General features: G+C 38.8%; 1 protein-coding gene across 3 annotated transcripts in view; it reads left to right on the forward strand.

The window, feature by feature from the left end:
* Positions 1 to 20,236, forward strand: part of LOC106084088 (P protein) — a 251,127-nt gene that overhangs the window by 89,655 nt on the left and 141,236 nt on the right. The window lies entirely within an intron of this gene.

Consider the following 20,236-nt stretch of genomic DNA (forward strand, 5'->3'; position numbering starts at 1 on the left):
TGACAAAGGATGTCGAAGGGCCTAAGACATCTCACTGTCTCAAATTTTAGCAAAATCGGATAATAAATGTGGCTTTTATGGGTCTAAGACCATAAATCGGAGGATCGGTCTATATGGCAGCTATATCCAAAACTGGACCGATCTGGGCCAAATTGGCGAAGGATGTCGAAAGGCCTAAGACAACTTACTGTCCCAAATTTCAGCAAAAATCGGATAATAAATGTGGCTTTTATGGGTCTAAGACCCTAAATCGGAGGATCGGTCTATATGGCAGCTATATTCAAAACTTGACCGATCTGGGCCAAATTGGCGAAGGATGTCGAAGGGCCTAAGGCAACTCACTGTCCCAAATTTCAGCAAAATCGGATAATAAATGTGGCTTTTATGAGCCTAAGACCCTAAATCGGCTGATCGGTCTATATGGGGGCTATATCTAGATATAGCCCGATTTAGCCCATCTTCGAACTTAACCTGCTTATGGACAAAAAAAGAATCTGTGCAAAGTTTCAGCTCAATATCTCAATTTTTGAAGACTGTAGCGTGATTTCAACAGACAGACGGACGGACATGTCTAGATCGTCTTAGATTTTTACGCTGATCAAGAATATATATATATATATATATATATATATATATATATATACTTTATATATATATATATATATATATATATATACCGCTCCTCTGGAAACAGACGCAGATCATCAACCGCTTAATGGATACCACTATCGTAGCTATTCTTGAGTGACTTACAGTTTTCTTCCAAAAATAATCACATATTACGAGTTACAGAAAAATTCTTGCGGAGCGAAATACAAAACTTCCGCTCCACTCAACGGTTTAAACAAGATGCCAGTGTATTCAAAAACCGCCCTCAACTGTCTCAGATCTCTCAACGAAATGGCTGAACAGTTCAAAATTCACCTGTACTGGGTGCCGGCCCACAGATATACACCTAGACTAGGAACTACCTTACATATATAAGGTAGTTCCTAGTCGAGGGCGGTATTTGAAAAAGAAATATGTTGCCAAAAGTTTTAATGTCTGTCTGAGAAGATATGTATGCTAATCGTCGTTATGACATTTTTTGCAAAGTTCTCCCCTTGATGCACACTACAATGGTCGGGTAACCTATCCGATATGACCTGTCCTAGTTCTTCATAGTACACACCAAAGCCCACCTGGACATCTAGATTGGAATAATCCGTATAGAAGTCTATGTAACTTCTTTTGCCAGGAATATTGCAGTAGTCTACACTGTCTGGAACATCGAGCATTGTATCAAACATAACACAGTGTCCGTAGCCTCCACATGACCAATGCGAAAGCTCCCTTAACCTCACGACAGTGGTCGCCGCAATTAGTCTAGCCACAATCTCTAGAGAAATAACGCATAGCCTTAAATTCAGTGCATCGGATGGTGTTGTTCCCTAGTGCGGCTGTGATGCGGCTGATTATGGGACAGTAATAAACTTTTGAAGCGCCATCTACCAGACCACAACACCATATAGCATTATAGGTCTGACAACGATAGTATATACTCATTGCATGACACGCGGTTTAAGCCAACTTTTGCTAATGGCTCTTTTGCAGGTGTATAGAGCAAGAGTTGCCTTACTTGCCCTTACCAAAATTTTGGATAAGAAGTTAATTTCCCTGACCATCAAAACACCCAGGTATTTTGCGCTTTCAGTAAATGGAACATTCTTCCCTCCCAAGGTGACGGGTGCCATTGTAATGGGTTGCCCAAAAAGTAATTGCGGATTTTTCATATAGTCGGTGTTGACAAATTTTTTCAACGGCTTGTGACTCTGTAATTGCATTCTTTCTTCTGTCAGTTATCAGCTGTTACTTTTTGCTTGCTTTGGAAAAAAAGTGTAAAAAAAGTATATTTGATTAAAGTTCATTCTGGGTTTTATTAAAAATGCATTTACTTTCTTTTAAAAAATCCGCAATTACTTTTTGGGCAACCCAATAGTAAGCTTGTATCTCCTGATAAAAAGAACTATTTTTGTCTTGTACGGATTTACGCCTAGACCACTTTTGTTACACCATTTCGCTGTAGCACGTAGGGCTCCCTGAGGTTTATTTCTAAGAGTGTTGGGAAGTTTTCCCCTTATCGCAATAGCCACGTCATCGGCATACGCGACCTCTTTTCCATCCTTTTCGTTAGTGGCTATATCGTTAATGGCTATACTCCAAAGTAGAGGAGACAGTACACCTCCCTGAGGTGACCCATTGCTAACCAACCTTTTGGGTCGACAGATTAAAGCCTGCCGTAATGCATCTTTTGGTAAGTAAGTTATTAATAAACTTTCTCACGGTAGTGTTGTCTAGAAAAACCAGCTCACTCATTGACGCCGGTTTTAGCCAAATGTCAATGAAAGCTACCATTGAGTATTCTTGACAGCGAGAGAACCCTCTATGTAGGGGAGTAGGTAGTGAAGTGCTGTTTCAGTGTACTTGTCCTTACTATGTGCATGGTTGGGGGCCAGCCTATGACGCTTAATGACTAAGTTCGAAACCTAGCGAATATATCAGAAAAAGTTTTCTGCGGTGGTTATGCTGGCGACATTTGTGCTGTATTTTACCATGCTAAGTCTTCTCCGCAAATAGGTGTCGCACTGCGGTACGCCATTCAGACACGGCTAGAAAACCAAGGCCCCCTATCATTGAGCTTGAAATTGAATCGGGCAGCACTCACTGATATATGAGAAGATTGCCCCTGTTCGTTATGAAATATTCATAGGCCAATTTGCATTTGCGTATGACAGACCCTAAGATTTGTTTCTGTCTATGTCTCTAGAGTTTTCAGCATTAAAGATGACAGACTAATAGGACGAAAATATTTTACGTTCGTGTGGTAAGGTTTTCCTGCTTGTGGAATGAAAATGTCTCTCAGTGCCACAAGTACATACCACCTGCTGATACAAACGGAGCGGACACAGCTTGCAATGCAACCGGTGATACATCATCAGGGCCTGGTGATTTAATTGAGTCGCCCAAAGGATTTTCGAATGCATATCATTGGCAACCTCTTCTGGGGCCACGTTGTCCGTTGGAGAGCATTTGAGCAATATTTTTCGTGGATAGCCTTAATCCTTCGGAAGACAGTTTGCTTTCAATGGATAGGAGGACAACTATACTTTTTAGGGTCTTATACAAATTTAATGACTTTCCTGTGGACGAAAGAAAAAGTTTATAAAATAACAAGGAAACGGGCGGTGCCGACTGTATAATACTCTTCACCTACCCTATAAGTACAATGTGGGACCTATATCCAATTCTGAACCAATTTTGATGGACTTCGGCGAGCAAATATGCTCAAACTGTAAAAACTACGGTTGACAAATGGCAACATTATGGCAAATTACTCAAAATCTAGCGAACATATATATGGGAGTTGTATCTAATTCTGAACCGATTTCGAGCATACTTCTCAAATAATGTGGTAGTCGTCGAAGAAAGCGTTGTGCAAAATTTTGCTAAGATTGGTCAAACAATACGCTTGCAGTGGCTCTTGGGGTGAAATCTGGCGATATACATATATGACAGCTATATCTAAATCTGGGCTGATTTCTTTGAAATTCAACAGTAATATCGAGAATCAGGAGGAAATCCTTCCTGCCAATTTTCGAGAGAATCGGTTAACAACTGACCATTTTATTGCATTGTTACTGAAAATCGGACGAAAATATATATGTGAGCTATATCTAAAGCTGAACCGATTTTTTCCAATTTCAATAGGCTTCGTCACTAAGCCGAAAAACATGCCTGTACCAAATTTTAAGACGATCGGATGAAAACTGCGTCCTGTACTTTGTACACAAATTAGCATATACAGACGGACAGACAGACGGACGGACAGACATAGCTAAATCAAATCAGAAAGTTATTCTGAGTCGATCGGTATACTTATCAATGAGTCTTTCTCTCTTCCTTTTGAGTGTTATAAACAAATTCAATAATTATAATACCCTGTACCACAGTACTGATGTAGGGTATAACAATTAATAATTGGACAGTCATTTGTGAGGTAAGATAAGAATCAATCAGCGAAACGGTGGTCATGTCCGTCAGAAAATAGGAAATTTTATCTTAAAGTTTTGTAGTTTGGCTCGTTTTTACTGAAGGAAAAAATTAAAATTTTCGGGCCATTTCTTTTTAGTTTGGCCCGCTTCGGATCACAATTGATGCATTTGTTGGAGGTCATAGGATATATCATTTTGCACAATTTGAACCAAGTCGGATAAGAAATGTGTTCTGTAGAGGCCTAATAAATTTGAATCGGGATGTAGGTTTATATGGGATCTATATCAGTTTATAAAGCGATTCTGATCATACTTGGTACATCTGTTGGGAAAAGTCATTATGCAAAATTTCAGCCAAACCGGATAACAACTGAGCTCTTTGGAGACTCAAGGAATATAATCTGGAGATCGGTTTATACGCGCCTAGCTTTACTCTTTCGAAAGTTATTATGTTTTCGACAGACGGACAGACAACCGGGCATGGCAAGATCGATTTTATGGGGTCCTAGACAAATATTTTAATGTGTTACAAACGGAATAACGAAATTAGTATACCACATTCTAGGTTGGAGGGTATAAAAAGGATCCGTACTAATTCGAATTGCGTCATGTTAATTTCCACCGAAAAACTTTTGCAATGGAAAGCAAAAACATTTAAATCATTTTGCTTCGGGTACAAAAATATGTCAATCCCCAACATTCATTTTCCTACAAAACATCTAGGACAAGGGCAAGGTGATATACAATATCAATGTCCGTCTCTTCATAACTTAACTAGTTAAGAAGGTAGTCGTAGGCTTTTTAACAGACAGGCACATTGGTCATTTTGACACCTACCGGAAATTGTTGTCAAAGTAGCGTTTGGCTTGAGTTGGATTCATTTTTTATGCCAGCACAAAAACCTTTCGCTCCATGTAAACAGCTGGAAACTTAAGGCTTCGTGATGGCCGCCAAAATCAAATGGGACAATGACGCATAAAGCAATCTTCTTAAACTTAGCACTTCTACGAAAGGATGCAGAAGGCGGCTAACAATTTTTTTGTGCTGAATTTTAAATTTGGAAACAAAGTACAAAGGTACAAGAGCCCAAAAAACGTGCTTTTAGGCCACAAAATGTGTGTTTCCTGCGGAAACACAAGGAAGATGATGCTTACATCACTCATACAAATATCCATTCACGCATAGTGAGAAACATGGGGAACTCCGCACACATCATCCTTAAATGACAGTTGTGTCTGCATATGAAGCTAAACGTGAGCAGCCAAAACACCAAAACACACTGGAAGACATCTCCTCTTATGGAAGCAGACAAAATCTCGTTTTGCGACGATGTAAAGGTAGTACGGAGATAAGCTTGTGCACTTGACAAAGTAGAACCACTAACTTTCATTTCAAAAAACACCCACGTATGCCTTTTTCTCCTTGTGTTTAAGTAAATTCGTACTCATAAACTGTCATAATCAAGACATTGTTTTTATGGTAAAGTGTCTACCAATGTAATGTTTGAGATGGAGTTATCTAGGCGGTTTGCGATGACCCTACTGGGGTCAAGTACACAGTTAAGGTCCTTATAAGAGGAAAACTAGACCAATTGAGGCAATATGAGACTTAAATAAATGATGGAGTAGGGTCTAAATTTGGAGCCGAATGTCCGACCTGTTTCAGCATTGATGTATAGAGTACAACAAGATGTTAATAGGAATAGTAACTGACTGATAGTTATGAAAAAAACTATGTCGAAATTAATTGTCGACAATTTTTTCAATGGTGAGTATTACATTTCCCTAGCTATTCGTTAGAATTAATTTGCATTTTTAACATTAAATGCTATCTCAGTAAACCCAATAGGATTTTCAATGAGCACGTTTGGTTCACACTGGCTACATGGAAAAATTGAAAATCCATGTCATTTCCTTGAACCACAACACCTTGTTATGCTTGGCCATAACACGTAGAGACTTTTTTCTGCATTTCATCCTCCGCAACGAACACTAAGCAAAAATTAAAATTTAAATATAAAAAAGTTTCTCGGTAGAGAATAAAAGGAACAAGTAGATGAGCAGAACATGTGTACACTTATTTTTGTTTTTCCCCTTTGGCATCACAATGTGAATGGAAACTTTTTCCAACATTGCACAAATCCCAAACTAATTGGAAGGTATTAAACATTTACAGATAACATCTCGCCGTGAATAATCGTCCATGCCAAGAGCAACTCATAAATGATGAATATCCTCGCACTTTATAAAGGACGTAAGTACATGGCAATGCGAAACCATACCACTATAAGTGTTATCCTCATGAAGGAAGTATGAAAAAGCCTTTTTCTCACATATTATTTACGCACTCTTGCTATTTTGGTCGGCTGAAGTAGGAATTAAAAAAGGTATTTTTATGAAATTTATTTTTGTTTTAGGAGTTCCATTTATATTCCGCAGTCCTTAATATTGAACCGTCATTTCGCCACCTTATGGTCCTTATTTGTTTTGTGGCGCAGAGTGATGACGTTTTCGTTCGTTTATTGCAATCATTTACCATTCAGGATAATAATGATTGGTTCACTTCACCGGCTAAAATTGGAGGAGCTAATTTTAAATAGAACAACAAATTTAGCAATATATTTGGACTAAAACTGACATAAGACAAAATATGCCTAAAAGGAGTTAATAATAGAAATTACCTTTCTAAATTTCAATGTGTGAGAAAGGGTACTCCATAAGCATGGAAATGTTTTGCAAACTTATTGGAGTGGCTATTATAAAAACAAAAGTTGGATACCCACCACAGAACGAAAACAATTTTATTTTTTTATACCCTCCAGCATAGGATGGAGGTATACTAATTTCGTCATTCTGTTTGTAACACCTCGAAATATGCGTCAGAGACCCCATATTCATTTTTAGTCGATCTAGCCATGTCCGTCCGTCTGTCTGTCGAAAGCAAGCTAACTTTCGAAGGAGTAAAGCTAGCCGCTTGAAATTTTACACAAATCCTTTTTATAAGTGTAAGTCGGTTGGGATTTTAATTGGGCCAAATCGGTCCATGTTTTGATATAGTTGCCATATAAACCGATCTTGGATCTTGACTTCTTCAGCCTCTAGAGGGCGCAATTCTCGTCCGATTTGACTGAAATTTTGCACGTATTGTTTTGGTTCCAACAACTGTGCTAAGTATGATTCAAATCGGTTAATAATCTGGTATAGCTGTCATATAAACCGATCTTGGATCTTGACTTCTTGAGCCAATAGAGCGTTCAATTCTCATCCGATTTGGCTGAAATTTTGCATGAGGTGTTTTGTTATGATTTCCAATAACTGTGTTAAGTATGTCGCAAATCGGTTTAGAACCTGATATAGCTGCCATATAAACCGATCTGGGAACTTTATTTCTCAAGCCTCTAGAGGGCGCAATTCTCATCCGATTTGGCTGAAATTTTCTACAACGGCTTCTTTCATGACCTACAACATACGTGTTTAATATAGTCTGAATCGATCAATAGCTTGATACTGCTCCCATATAAACCTTTCTCCGATATATATCTACCGTTTGAGAACGATTAGAAACACATCTTCAAAACGTTGCATGGTTAGAGTTGTAAAATTTTGAATCATGTGCCTTGGGTGTTTGTTTGGGCTGTCATATCTTCATTTGTGATCTCGTTACCAGTTCAGCTCTAACCATTCCAAATCGCTACCCGTTCTAGAACGATAGATTTTTTACTAGTTGTTTTCGATCCTAGGAGCCTCATCCGTGCCGAATGTAGGTGAGAGCGGATTATATTTGGAAAAAGTTTTTGTTTTAAAGATACGACGTTGTTATCAATTTTGGGAACTAAAAGACTCTCGAAGGGTTTAAGTTTAGTTTCACTTAAACTGTGAATTTAATTAATACAAGTTCACTAAAAATATAACTCACATTCAATTTAAAACAATAAGTGGAATTGTTCGGCCACGCCGAATCTTATATACCCTTCACCACGGATCGCATTTGTCGAGTTCTTTGCCCGGTATCTCTTTTAATGCAAACAAAGGGCAATGGATAAGAATTGCTATGCTAGAGGCTCATGAAGTCAAGATCCAAGATCGGTTTATATGGCAGCTGTACCAAAACATAGACCGATATGGCCCATTTACTATCCCAAACGACTTACACTATTAAGAAGTATTTGTGCAAATTTTTCACACAAATACTTGGAAAGTTAGCGTGCTTTTGACAGACAAAGGGGCGGGTGGACATGGGTAGATCAACTTAAAATGTCATGACGATCAAGATTGTATATATATTTTATGGGATCTTAGAACAATATTTCGATGTGTTATAAACGGAATGATGAAATTGGTATATTCCATTCTATGGTATAGGTTATACAATTGTATCAATTATGGCCTACTCAGAAATACATAACCTCCTCCTTTTAAAGATGAATGTCCCTACTGATTACCCCTTTTTGGTACAACACTAATAAGGAAATTGTATTTTGTTATTTTTGCAGTAAATAAACATGATTTCCCCCAAGAGCAGTTGAGAAGTCATAATAATTTCATTGCCACGTCTGTTTCTGACCCTTCAAAATCACAGAATTTAACAAAAACTCATTACTTACCGTTGTGATTCATTCTACTCAAACAATAGGAAAGAGACCCCAAATGCTTGCTGCGGTAATTTTATTGAAATATTTTGTTTTATTAGTTTAAGGAATTTACTAAATGAATGTGAGTAAGTTTTCCAAGTTAGGTCAATTTCCAGCAACTGAACGCAGCCTTTTTGCAGGGTTAAAGGCAATTTAATAAATGATGGACCCGAGAACTTTAAATGACCCCTCTTTATTTCTTTGATTTCAAATGTCTCATAGAACATACCGAAATACACCCAAAGGTGTTTCATACAGCTAGCATTCAACTCAATTTGATGGCAAAGGACAGGCATGTCCCATTGATTGAAATACATATTTTGGTCTCCCACAGAAATTATTTATTTATGGTCGTAAGAATCTACATGTATACGTACATAACACACATTTATTAAATTGAATTTGTTCTTCTCTTTGTTGTCGGTATTATTGTTGTTGTTGATAATGTTTCCAACATCTTCATCGATTGTCTTTGCGGCCGTGTTTTCCGTTAACATTTCAAAAATGTTTCATTTTCATTCTCCTGCCGCTCTCAAAGGACTCTGAAGTCTAGGGGCTTTCATTGGATATGAGGGAGGCAAGCGGAGCATAAAATTTTCATGGGAAAAGGAAATGAGAAGGAACTCATCGTCATACAGACATTTATTAATGTTAGAGTGTTTGTTATTTTTTTGAATCTTTCTACCTTTTGACAGGCAGTAAGCCGTATGTCTGCCTGCATAAAAAGTGTATAAAGAAATACAAGATATTCTAAGTACTCCAACATTTGTTGGTAATTCACTTATGAATATCACATGTTGTATATATGAAAACAACATTGGCACGCACAGAGTATATGTTTCTGTGTGGGCTCATTAAAGAACGAAGGCTGAAGGGCTTAAAGCTTTTCTTATTCATCATCTCAGTGCAAGTAATGAGTGCTGAATATTCGATTGAATCGTGGAAGTATGTAGCGAAAAGGCGTCAGGATTCATTATGTGAACTCATGCACTTTAAGATCTGTAAAGAAAGTTTTCCATTGTTATTCATTTAAAATAAAATATTACACTTAAAAGGGTGGGTAGAAAAGTCATGAAGGAGTCTAAAAACGCTTTCAGGACTATTATAGATCTTAACGGCCAAAAGCCGTATTGTCTTGCAAAAATTCCTTCGGCTTATAAAATGAAGGGAAGAGCCGTGGTTTAATGAGTCGGGAATGCGGAATGCACCTTACGTAGCTGTTTAACATTTCCAAGAAAATGTCGAGGTTTGTTTATGGCTTATATCAACACATTGTTCTTGTAATTCGGAGAAAGGTATTTACCTGAGACATTCTGAACTGATAAGGAAGGCATAGAATTTGCATATGGATTCTGAACTTGTTTGCTTCAGTGACTTCAACTTACCAAATATCGTGGGCCTCGAAAAAAAACGCCATCAATTGGTATCGTGGGTCTCGAAAAAGAACGCCATCAATTGGTATAGATACATTCTGGGAGAACATTTTTGATCAGTGCTTGTTTCAGACGAATAACATTCGTAATGCAATGGATAGGATGTGGGCCTGGTGTTTGCCTCGATCGTGGATTTTTTTCTTTGTCCTTTACGGAACCTGAGAAAGGATAGATAGTCACAGTTATTATTTCCCTAGTTGCATGAAGCTTGATTGTAGGGAATCGTCAGAAGATTCCGAGAAATGCTATATGTTCGCAAATTTTTTTCAAGTTGTCTTTCAGTTCCAGCTATGCTTATGAAGTTAATAAGATCAGTCTTACTGAGGATGAAGCGATGAGTGGTTTGAAATCATTGAAGAGTTCCCAGATATCAGAGACGTATGGTGTACCGGTGAATATTCTTTAATCTTATGCCTATAAGTAATATATGCCACTTATGACCATATTCAACGATTCATTACTTTCAAAATATTTCCCATTTCCTAGAGGTCAAGTTATAAAGGGTGATTTTTTAGTTATTATCTTTAGCCAACACTGCTTTAAACAGTTCGCGCACGTTTTGTGTTTTGTTTCACTATCAAACATCTTCAGTTTGTTTTATAATTTAACCGTGAATCGTCTTACAAATGAACTACGCTTGCAAATTATTGAATTTTTTATTATCAAAATGCGTGCTCTATTAAGAAAGTTCGTCGCGCGCTTCTTCCATTTTATGGTCGAAGCAAATTTTTGGATCAGTGGGTACGTAAATAAACAGAATTGTGGATTTTGGAGCGAAAATCAGCCAGAAACATTGCCACAGCTACCAATGCATCCAGAAAAAGTCGCAGTTTGGTGCGGTTTATGGGCTGGTGGCATCATTGGACCGTACATCTTCAAAGATGATGCGAATCGTAACGTTACTGTGAATGGTGAGCGCTGCCGTGAGATGATATCCAATTTTTTTGTCCAAAATGCAAGAGCTTGACTTGCATGACCTGTGGTTTGGACAAGACGGTGCCAAATGCCACACAGCACAGCATAACAATGGACTTATTGAGAGGCGAGATCGGCGAACATTTTATTTTATATTCGGGACCGGTAAATTAACAAAATTGCACTAAGCGGATGGACCATTTGAGGCGCAGTCACGGTTAACATTTGCATATATTTCTCTAATACTTCCTACAGCACGCATACTTCTCTATAAAGAGTGCGGTCATTCAAGGTGCAGATCCGCAAATCAGTGTTCTTTTTATACCCACCATCGAAGGATGGGGGTATATTCATTTTGTCATTCCGTTTGCAACACATCGAAATATCCATTTCCGACCCTATAAAGTATATATATATCAGCGTAAAAATCTAAGACGATCTAGACATGTCCGTCCGTCTGTCTGTTGAAATCACGCTACAGTCTTCAAAAATAGAGATATTGAGCTGAAACTTTGCACAGATTCCTTTTTTTGTCCATAAGCAGGTTAAGTTCGAAGATGGGCTATATCGGACTATATCTTGATATAGCCCCCATATTGACCGATCCGCCGATATAGGGTCTTAGGCCAATAAAAGCCACATTTATTATCCGATTTTGCTTTAATTTGAGACCGTGAGTTGCGTTACGCCCTTCTACATCCTTCGTCAATTTGGCTCAGATCGGTCCAAATTTGAATATAGCTGCCATATAGACCGATCCTCCGATTTAGGGTCTTAGGCCCATAAAAGCCATATTTATTATCCGATTTTGCTGAAATTTGGGACAGTGAGTTGTGTTAGGCCCTTTGACATTCTTTGGCTCAGATCGGTCCAAATTTGAATATAGCTGCCATATAGACCGATCCTCCGATTTAGGGTCTTGGGCCAATAAAAGCCACATTTATTATCCGATTTTGCTGAAATTTGGGACAGTGAGTTGTCTTAGGCCCTTCGACATCCTTCTTTAATTTGGCTCTGATCGGTTCAGATTTGGGTGTAGCTGCCATATAGACCGATCCTCCGATTTAGGATCTTAGGCCCATAAAAGCCACATTTATTATCCGATTTTGCTAAAATTTGGGACTGTGATTTGTGTTAGCACCTCGACATCTTTCTTTAATTTGGCTCTGATCGGTTCAGATTTGGATATAGCTGCCATATGGACCGATCCCTCGATTTAAGGTTTTGGGCACAAAAAAGGCGCATTTATTGTCCGATTTCGCCCAAACTTTAGACATTGATTGTGTTAGGCTCTTCTACATTATTCTGCGACTTGGCCCAAATCGGTCCAGATTTGGATATCGCTGCTATGTAGACCGATATCTCGATTTAAAGTCTTGGCACCATAAAAGGCGTATTTATAATTCGATTTCACTGAAATTTGACACAGTGACTTATGTTAGGCTTTTCGACATCCGTGTCGTATATGGTTCAGATCGGTTTATTTTTAGATATAGCTACTAAAAAGACCAATATTTTGTTATGCACAATTGAACAATGACTTGTACTAATTAGTATTTGGGTTAAATCGGAACATATTTCGATATAACTGCTATGGGATATAAGATATGCAATTTTCACCGGATTTTGATGAAAGGTGGTTTACATATATACCCTAGGTGGTGGGTATCCAAAGTTCGGTCCGGCCGAACTTAACGCCTTTTTACTTGTTTCGTTTGCGTGGGTCGTCAACGTTGGGGGGAGTTTTCCGGGGCGGGTTAGTGGCTCAACGCCCCAACCGCATGGGTTTTGTGGGATTGCACATGTATCCCTCGTTGTGGCGAGCTGCTTGATCCAAGATACGACGCTCGCCTCCAGCCGCCCCTAACCTGGGAACAGACGCTGCTGTTGGCCATTGGCGCCAATAACTCACCTTGTCATATCGAATAGCATTAGCACTCAGTATTTAATTAAGAGCCAGTGCCACCGGACTCCTCACTGAAACTCTCCTCTCGAAAATCGCTGGCTGCCCGCAGCCGCATTTGCAGCTACTCCGCATAAAAACGGAGCTTTCCACCATCCGCAACCTGTGGACGCTCCCGGTAGCTTTCAGCTAAGCTTCCCGTGATAACGATGGACACCACACAAGTCAGAGCTCAAAGTTCCAGCTTGTGTGTTGCTCATAGTTATCCCGTGTCGGCCGGGTGCACATAGATGCTTACCATGGAATTCGCCGGAAATTGAATAATAGTATATCCTTCACCGATCCTATTCAGGTAATAAAGAAGACTTTCCTTCACCTGTAGTTTGTTGTAGTAGTTGCCAGAGATGTTGTTGATCTTACTCCAGTGTTTTACTGGGTTTGGAATTTCTGTAGCCAGTATTACTCTAACCTCCAATAACCCTCCACGGTTCGGACTATGGGTGCATCTCTACGCAATGGGCGATGGCCCCCTTGATCGGCAGAGGAGGGTGTGAGTGGCGTGGGAACCAACGAAATGGTTTTTCATAGCAATTGGATAAGCGCCAATTGGATAAGCGCCGTTTCTATATACTATTGGATGGTAAAAGCAGTTTACATTCTCTGTAGAGCAGAGTGTATTTGTATGTATATGGGTCCTAAGCAAATAATTAAAATTAATAATAGATGGCGGCATGACAAGTACATATGTACGTACATAAGTAGGTACACATGTTAGAGGTGTTTGATGGGCTATTGATTAAATCATTTTAGGCCTGCGAAGACACTGATATCTATTTCATCAAGATAACACAAGCTAATTAACCACCAATACACGCTAGAATGATCCATTGGTAATGAGCCATTGGTAATGACCATAACATGTCCTCATCTTGAACTGAATTAAAACAATCATTATTCGTCCTTTTTCTTGTTAATTCCTATTTTCAGTGAACGAACATAAGCTATAATTTGCTTGGGTCAAAGGATATAAAGTTTCAAAAATGCTTTAGTATATATTTTGTATAAATACAGGCTACATGCAAGCGTTGACATTGATGGATATTTACGATACTTGACAATTTCGTTTCCTTTTCTGGCCGGAATATTGGAAAATACTATTAGCCACATATATTATTATGGGATATATCTTGGAAATTACCAAGGTAAACAAACATTTATTTTTAATTTCATTTGTAAGACATTCCGAAACTGCGTGACACGGATTAATTGTTAATTCGACTGTCAGGAGTATATGCGTCGATTGAGTAGATTTTCTATCGCACTTGTTTACAGGAACTAAAATTTGAAGGGAAAATAGTTCAAATATATATTTTTCCAAAATATGGCCTAGATTTTAAACATATATTTTCGTAATCTTTTAATGTGGTGTGTTTTGAGACACATGGAAAAAAATTACTCGCTCCATGGATGAATATTTGTATACCCACCACCGAAGAATGGGGGTATTTTATTTTTTTTCATCCCATTTGCAACACATCGAAATATACATTTCCGGCCTTATAAAGTATATATATTCTTGATCAGCGTCAAAATCTAAGGTGATCTAGCTATGTCCGTCCGTCTGTATGTTGAAATCACGCTACAATCTTTAAAAATAGAGATATTGAGCTGAGACTTTGCACAGATTCATTTTTTGTTCATATGCAGGTTAGGTTCGAAGATGGGCTATATCTGACTATATCACCATATAGACCCCATATAGAACGATCAGCCGATTTAGGGTATTAGTCCCATAAAAGCCATATTTATTATTCGATTTTGCTGAAATTTGGGACAGTGAGTTGTGTTAGGCACTTCGACATCTTTCTTTAATTTGGCTCAGATCGGTCCAGATTTGGATATAGCCGCCCATCAAAGGCGAATTTATTGTCCGATTCCTCCGAAATTTGGGACAGCGAGTTAAGTTAAGCCCCTCCACATACTTCTGCAATGTGGCACATGTCGGTCCAGATTTGGATATAGCTGTCATATAGACCGATCTCTCGATTTAAGGTTTTGTGCCCTTAAAATGCGTATTTATTATCCGATCTTGCTTAAATTTGGAACAGTGAGTTGTATTAGGCCCTTCGACATCTTTCTTTAATTTGGCCCAGATCGGTCCAGATTTGGATATAGCTGTCATATAGACCGATCTCTCGATTTAAGGTCTTGCGCCCATCAAAGGCGCATTTATTGTCCTATATCACCGAAATTTGGGACAGCGAGTTAAGTTAAGCCCCTCCACGTACTTCTGCAATGTGGCACAGATCGGTCCAGATTCGAATATAGCTGAACGAACTCTCGATTTAAAATCTTGGCCCCACAAAAGGCGCATTTATCATACGATTTCACTGAAATTTGGGACAGTGACTTATGCTAGGCTTTCCGACATCCGTGTGGTTCAGATCGGATTATTTTAAGATATAGCTACTAAAAATATATTATTGTCTCTGGAAGAAAAAGGTATTAAAGTGGTCGCGTATGGTGATGACGTGCAATTGCGTTTAGGGGAAAGTTTCCCAGGACTCTAAGAAATATACTTCAGGAGGCTCTACGTGCAACAGCAAAGTGGGCTACCGTGAGGGGTCTGGGTATAAATCCGTGCAAGACAGAAGTAGTTCTTTTCAGCAGGAGTTACAAGTTGCCTGTATCCTTGGGTGGAGAGAATGTTCCATTTATAGAAAGCGCAAAATACCTGGGTGTTTTGCTGGACAGAAAATTGAACTTTAAATCCAACATTTGGAAAGGCAAGAAAGGCCACTCACCCACGTGTCATTCATTGGGTTATGCTGCAGTTGTCAGACCTATTATGCTATGTGTTGTGTTGTGTTGTGTTGTGGTCTGATGGACGGACCACCTACTGCGCAATACTTAACCGGATCCAAAGGATGGCTTGTTTGTGCATCGCAGCCGCACTGAGGACGACACCATCTGAAGCACTGAATTTAATGCTACATCTTATGCCTTAGGACATTGTGGCTACCCAACTTGCATTACCCTACACCCTACCTGAGCCGCTTTTTGATAAAAATTACTGTAGCACTATTCCTGATAGAACCGATTGGAACTACGATATCTCTGGTAACAGAAGTTACATAGACTTCTATACGGATGGTTTCAAACTAAACGACGTGGAGTACGGATGGTGTGCTCTAAAGATCAAGAACTGGTCATATCGAAGAGGTAACCCGACCACTGCAGTGCGTATCAAGCAGATATACTTGCAATTAAGGAAGTGGTGGAATGGCTAAGATATAATATCATTACGACGATTGGCATAAATATCTTCTCAGACAACCAGGCAGCTATTAAATCCCTGGAGAGCGTATTTCTGAACACAAAAACCGCCCTCGTCTGCCGCAGATCTGTTAACGAGATGGCTGAACAGTTCAAAATTCACTTGTTTTGGGTGCCGGGCCACAGAGATATCCCAGGGAATTCTAAAGCACTCTAAACACTCCAGGGATACTGGAATCTGTGGTTAGGCCTCTAGCGACATGTAAGCTAAGTTTTCAGCACCAGGCCCGAAGGTCAACGAATGATAGATGGTCACGGGGGGGCTGTGAGCATTCAAAACTATGTGGCCTAGTGTAGACTTGAAGAGGTCTACTGCTTTGCTGTCAGACGTATCAATCATTGAGTCCATCATGGCAGGTCACTGTCCACTCGGAAAACATGCTGACAGACTGAAGGTTGCCAGCAACGACTTTTGCAGAAGCTGTAGTGACGTCGAAGAAGAAGATACTATAGAACAACTTCGGTGTGTGTGTCCCGCACTAGCAGTTAGAAGGAGTTCCACTTTAGGTTATCATTTCTTTGAGAACCTGTCTGATTTAGCGGATGTGAAAATTCGCAAGTTACTGGGCTTTTTAAAGCGATCTGGATGGTTCAACGGTGGGAACTAGAAGGCATCTTCCTTCTTCTGTTCTTTTTGTAATACACAATTGAACAATGACTTGTACTTATAAGTATTTGGTCCAAATCGGAACATATTTCGATATAGCTGCTATGGGGCATAAGGTATGCTTTTTTCACCGGATTTTGACGAAAGGTGGTTTACCTATATACCCAAAGTGGTGGGTATCCAAATTTCGACCCGGCCGAACTTACGCCTTTTTACTTGTTTCAAAAAATCTTGATGGTACTGACAAACTGCTATTTGTCAACTCGTGTCATCCCATTGTTCCAATTGTAGATGACCAATTTAATCATTCTAAAAAGGGTTTCTATTTATTTTCCTTACCCTTAAATTCAAGAAATATCTCATGTCAAAGCAAACAAATTACAAGGAAATGTTTGTGGGCAACCTAAACGGTAATATTCAAGCAAAACTCTATTTATTTAGGACGACTGAAAATTTATTAAAGACAAAATTTTGGAAATTGCGAAGAAATGTTCCCCAGCAAAGACTTTTCTTAAGATAGCTTTTATTGAGTAGGGACGTGTTTCTCCATAATTATTAAAATATTGAATAATTTAATTTTCCTAGCAAAATACAAACTGCGCCATTCAAAGGAGACAAAATAAGTTGGTTAGTATTATTGAACTATCTGAGTAGATCGATTTAATATTTCCTTTCGTATGCAGTTGTTAGCAATACACGGGAATCTAAAGGAGTTTATATTTGTGGCATATGCGGACCATAGGACTTTAAATATTCATTCCCTTTTTATCTACAAAATGGTTTAATTTCATTCCAGCTTCAACTCTTGATGTCCTTTGTCTATCACACACACACACACATTCCCATTTGCATGCATTCTCCTACTCAATGTCAAGAACTATATTGTAAGTAAAAGGATAACATAGAAGGACAGACACACTTTAACTTTTTTCAGTACTTTTAGGAAATCGATTAGTCAGTTTTAGTTGTTGAAAATATTTTGATGATGACATCAAAATCTTGGAAACTTCATCGATTGTCTGCTAGGTTTGTGTGTGAGTGATTGCGTATTTGTCTTTATTAGTGTTTTCCCTTTGTCTCAAACCTCTTACGAAAAGATTTCTAAATAGGATTACAAAGTAATTATCACACAGAAGAGCAACGATGTGAAAGTGATGAGAGTGAAGGCGTATTTTAATTAACAGAATGTTTCGGCTCTATGCGGAATCAAAGCGCCCCCAGCTTTTAATAAAATTGACTTAAATAACCCTTTGAAAAACTTTAATCAAACTAAGGAGCAACCAAGAGCATTAACGAATGATAAATACGTGGAAATCTTTATGAATATTCCATAATCGACATTAAAAACTAAAACTTTGTGGAAAAAGTTATAGATTAGATTAGTTGCCTTTCTATAAAGTGAGAATAATGTTTAGCGGAAAGATTTGATTATTGAAAAGTTACTGAAGAGAAATTGCCCGATCAACAGATCCTTGGACATCGACATGGCAGCCGTTGGTGTATGTTTCGTTTCGAAAGGTAGCCAGACTTTCTTCTTCATTACCACCGCTTTGCTTATATCCACATGACAGCTGAGGCTCCCGGCTCTGCTGCTCATTTTTGTGATACTTATACAACATTCTATCCAATTTGCATATGTGATGCTGAAAGACCACATAGCACAACATCCCCGTTCCCCAGCAGGTCTCTATCTCATTCATGAATTTACATACCCTCCACCATAGGATGGGGGTATACTAATTTCGTCATTCTGTTTGTAACACCTCGAAATATTCGTCTGAGACCCCATAAAGTATATATATTCTTGATTGTCGCGAAATTTTATGTCGGTCTAGCCATGTCGATCCATCTGTCTGTCGAAAGCACACTAACTTTCGAAGGAGTAAAGCTAGCCGCTTGAAATTTTGCACAAATACGTCATATTACTGTAGGTCGGTTAGTCGATCTAGCCATGTCCGTCCGTCCGTCCATCTGTCTGTCGAAAGCACGCTAACTTTCGAAGGAGTAAAGCTAGCCGCTTGAAATTTTGCACAAATACTTCATATTAGTGTAGGTTGGTTGGTATTGTAAATGGGCCAAATCGGTCCATATTGTGATATAGCTGCCATATAAACCGATCTTAGATTTTGACTTCTTGAGCCTCTAGAGGGAGCAAATCTCGTCCGATTTGACTGAAATTTTCCACGTGGTGTTTTGGTATCACTTCAAACAACTGCGCTAAGTAGGGTTCAAATCGGTTTATGTTTTGATATAGCTGTCATACAAACCGAGCTTGGGTCTTGATTTCTTGAGCCTCTAGAGGGCGCAATTCTCGTCCGATTTGGCTGAAATTTTGTACAACGACTTCTCTGATGACTTTCAACAAACGTGTCTAATATGGTCTCAATCGATCAATAGCTTGATACAGCTCCCATATAAACCTATATCCCGATTTTGCTTCTTGAGCCCCTACAAGGCGCAATTCTTATTCGAATGAACTGAAATATTACACAATGAATTCTACAATGTTCTGTATTCATTTATGGTCCGAATCGGACTATAACTTGATACAGCTTCAATAGCATAACAGTTCTTATTCAATATTCTTTGTTTGCCTAAAAAGAGATACCGCGCATAGAAATCGGCAAATGCGATCCATGGTGGAGGGTATATAAGATTCGCCCAGCCGAACTTAGCACGTTCTTACTTATTCCTTAATGGAATGTTCAGGCAGGTTAAGTTCGAAAATGGGTTTATTCGGACTATATCTTGATATAGCCACATTAAAGCCACATTTATTATCCGATTTCGCTAAAGTTTGGCACAATGTTTTGCGTTAGGCTCTCGACATTTGTACTGAGTATGGTCAAGATCGGGCTATATTTAGATATAGCTGCAGTATAGACTTATCTCCCGATTTAAGGTCTTGGGCCCATAAAAGGCTCATTTTTTACCCGATTTCGCTGAAATTTGGTACAAGGAACTATGTAAGGCTTTCCAACATCTGTTCCCTGTATGGTTCCGTATTCAATATGGCCCAATCAGTATATATTCGGATGTAACTGCCATAAAGAGCGATCTCCTGTTTTAAGGTCTTGAGCTCATGAAAGGCGCATTTATTAGCCGATTTCGATGAAATTTAGCATAGTGACCAATGTTAGGCTTTTTCGACATCCATGTCCTATATGGTTCAGATCGGCCTGTATCAAAGTACAGGCCGATTTAAATAGCTGCCATATTCACCAATATTCTGTTTTAGCAACAGTAAATTGGATTTATTAGACCACACGACGTCCGTGCCGAGTTTGGTCCAAATCGGACCATATTTAAATTTGCTGCGATGGGTTCATAAATGGTGCATTTATGAACCGGATTATGACGAAAGGTGGTTAACATATATAC

The sequence above is a fragment of the Stomoxys calcitrans genome, chromosome 3 (genome assembly GCF_963082655.1).
Source record: "Stomoxys calcitrans chromosome 3, idStoCalc2.1, whole genome shotgun sequence".
NCBI classification, from domain to species: domain Eukaryota; kingdom Metazoa; phylum Arthropoda; class Insecta; order Diptera; family Muscidae; genus Stomoxys; species Stomoxys calcitrans.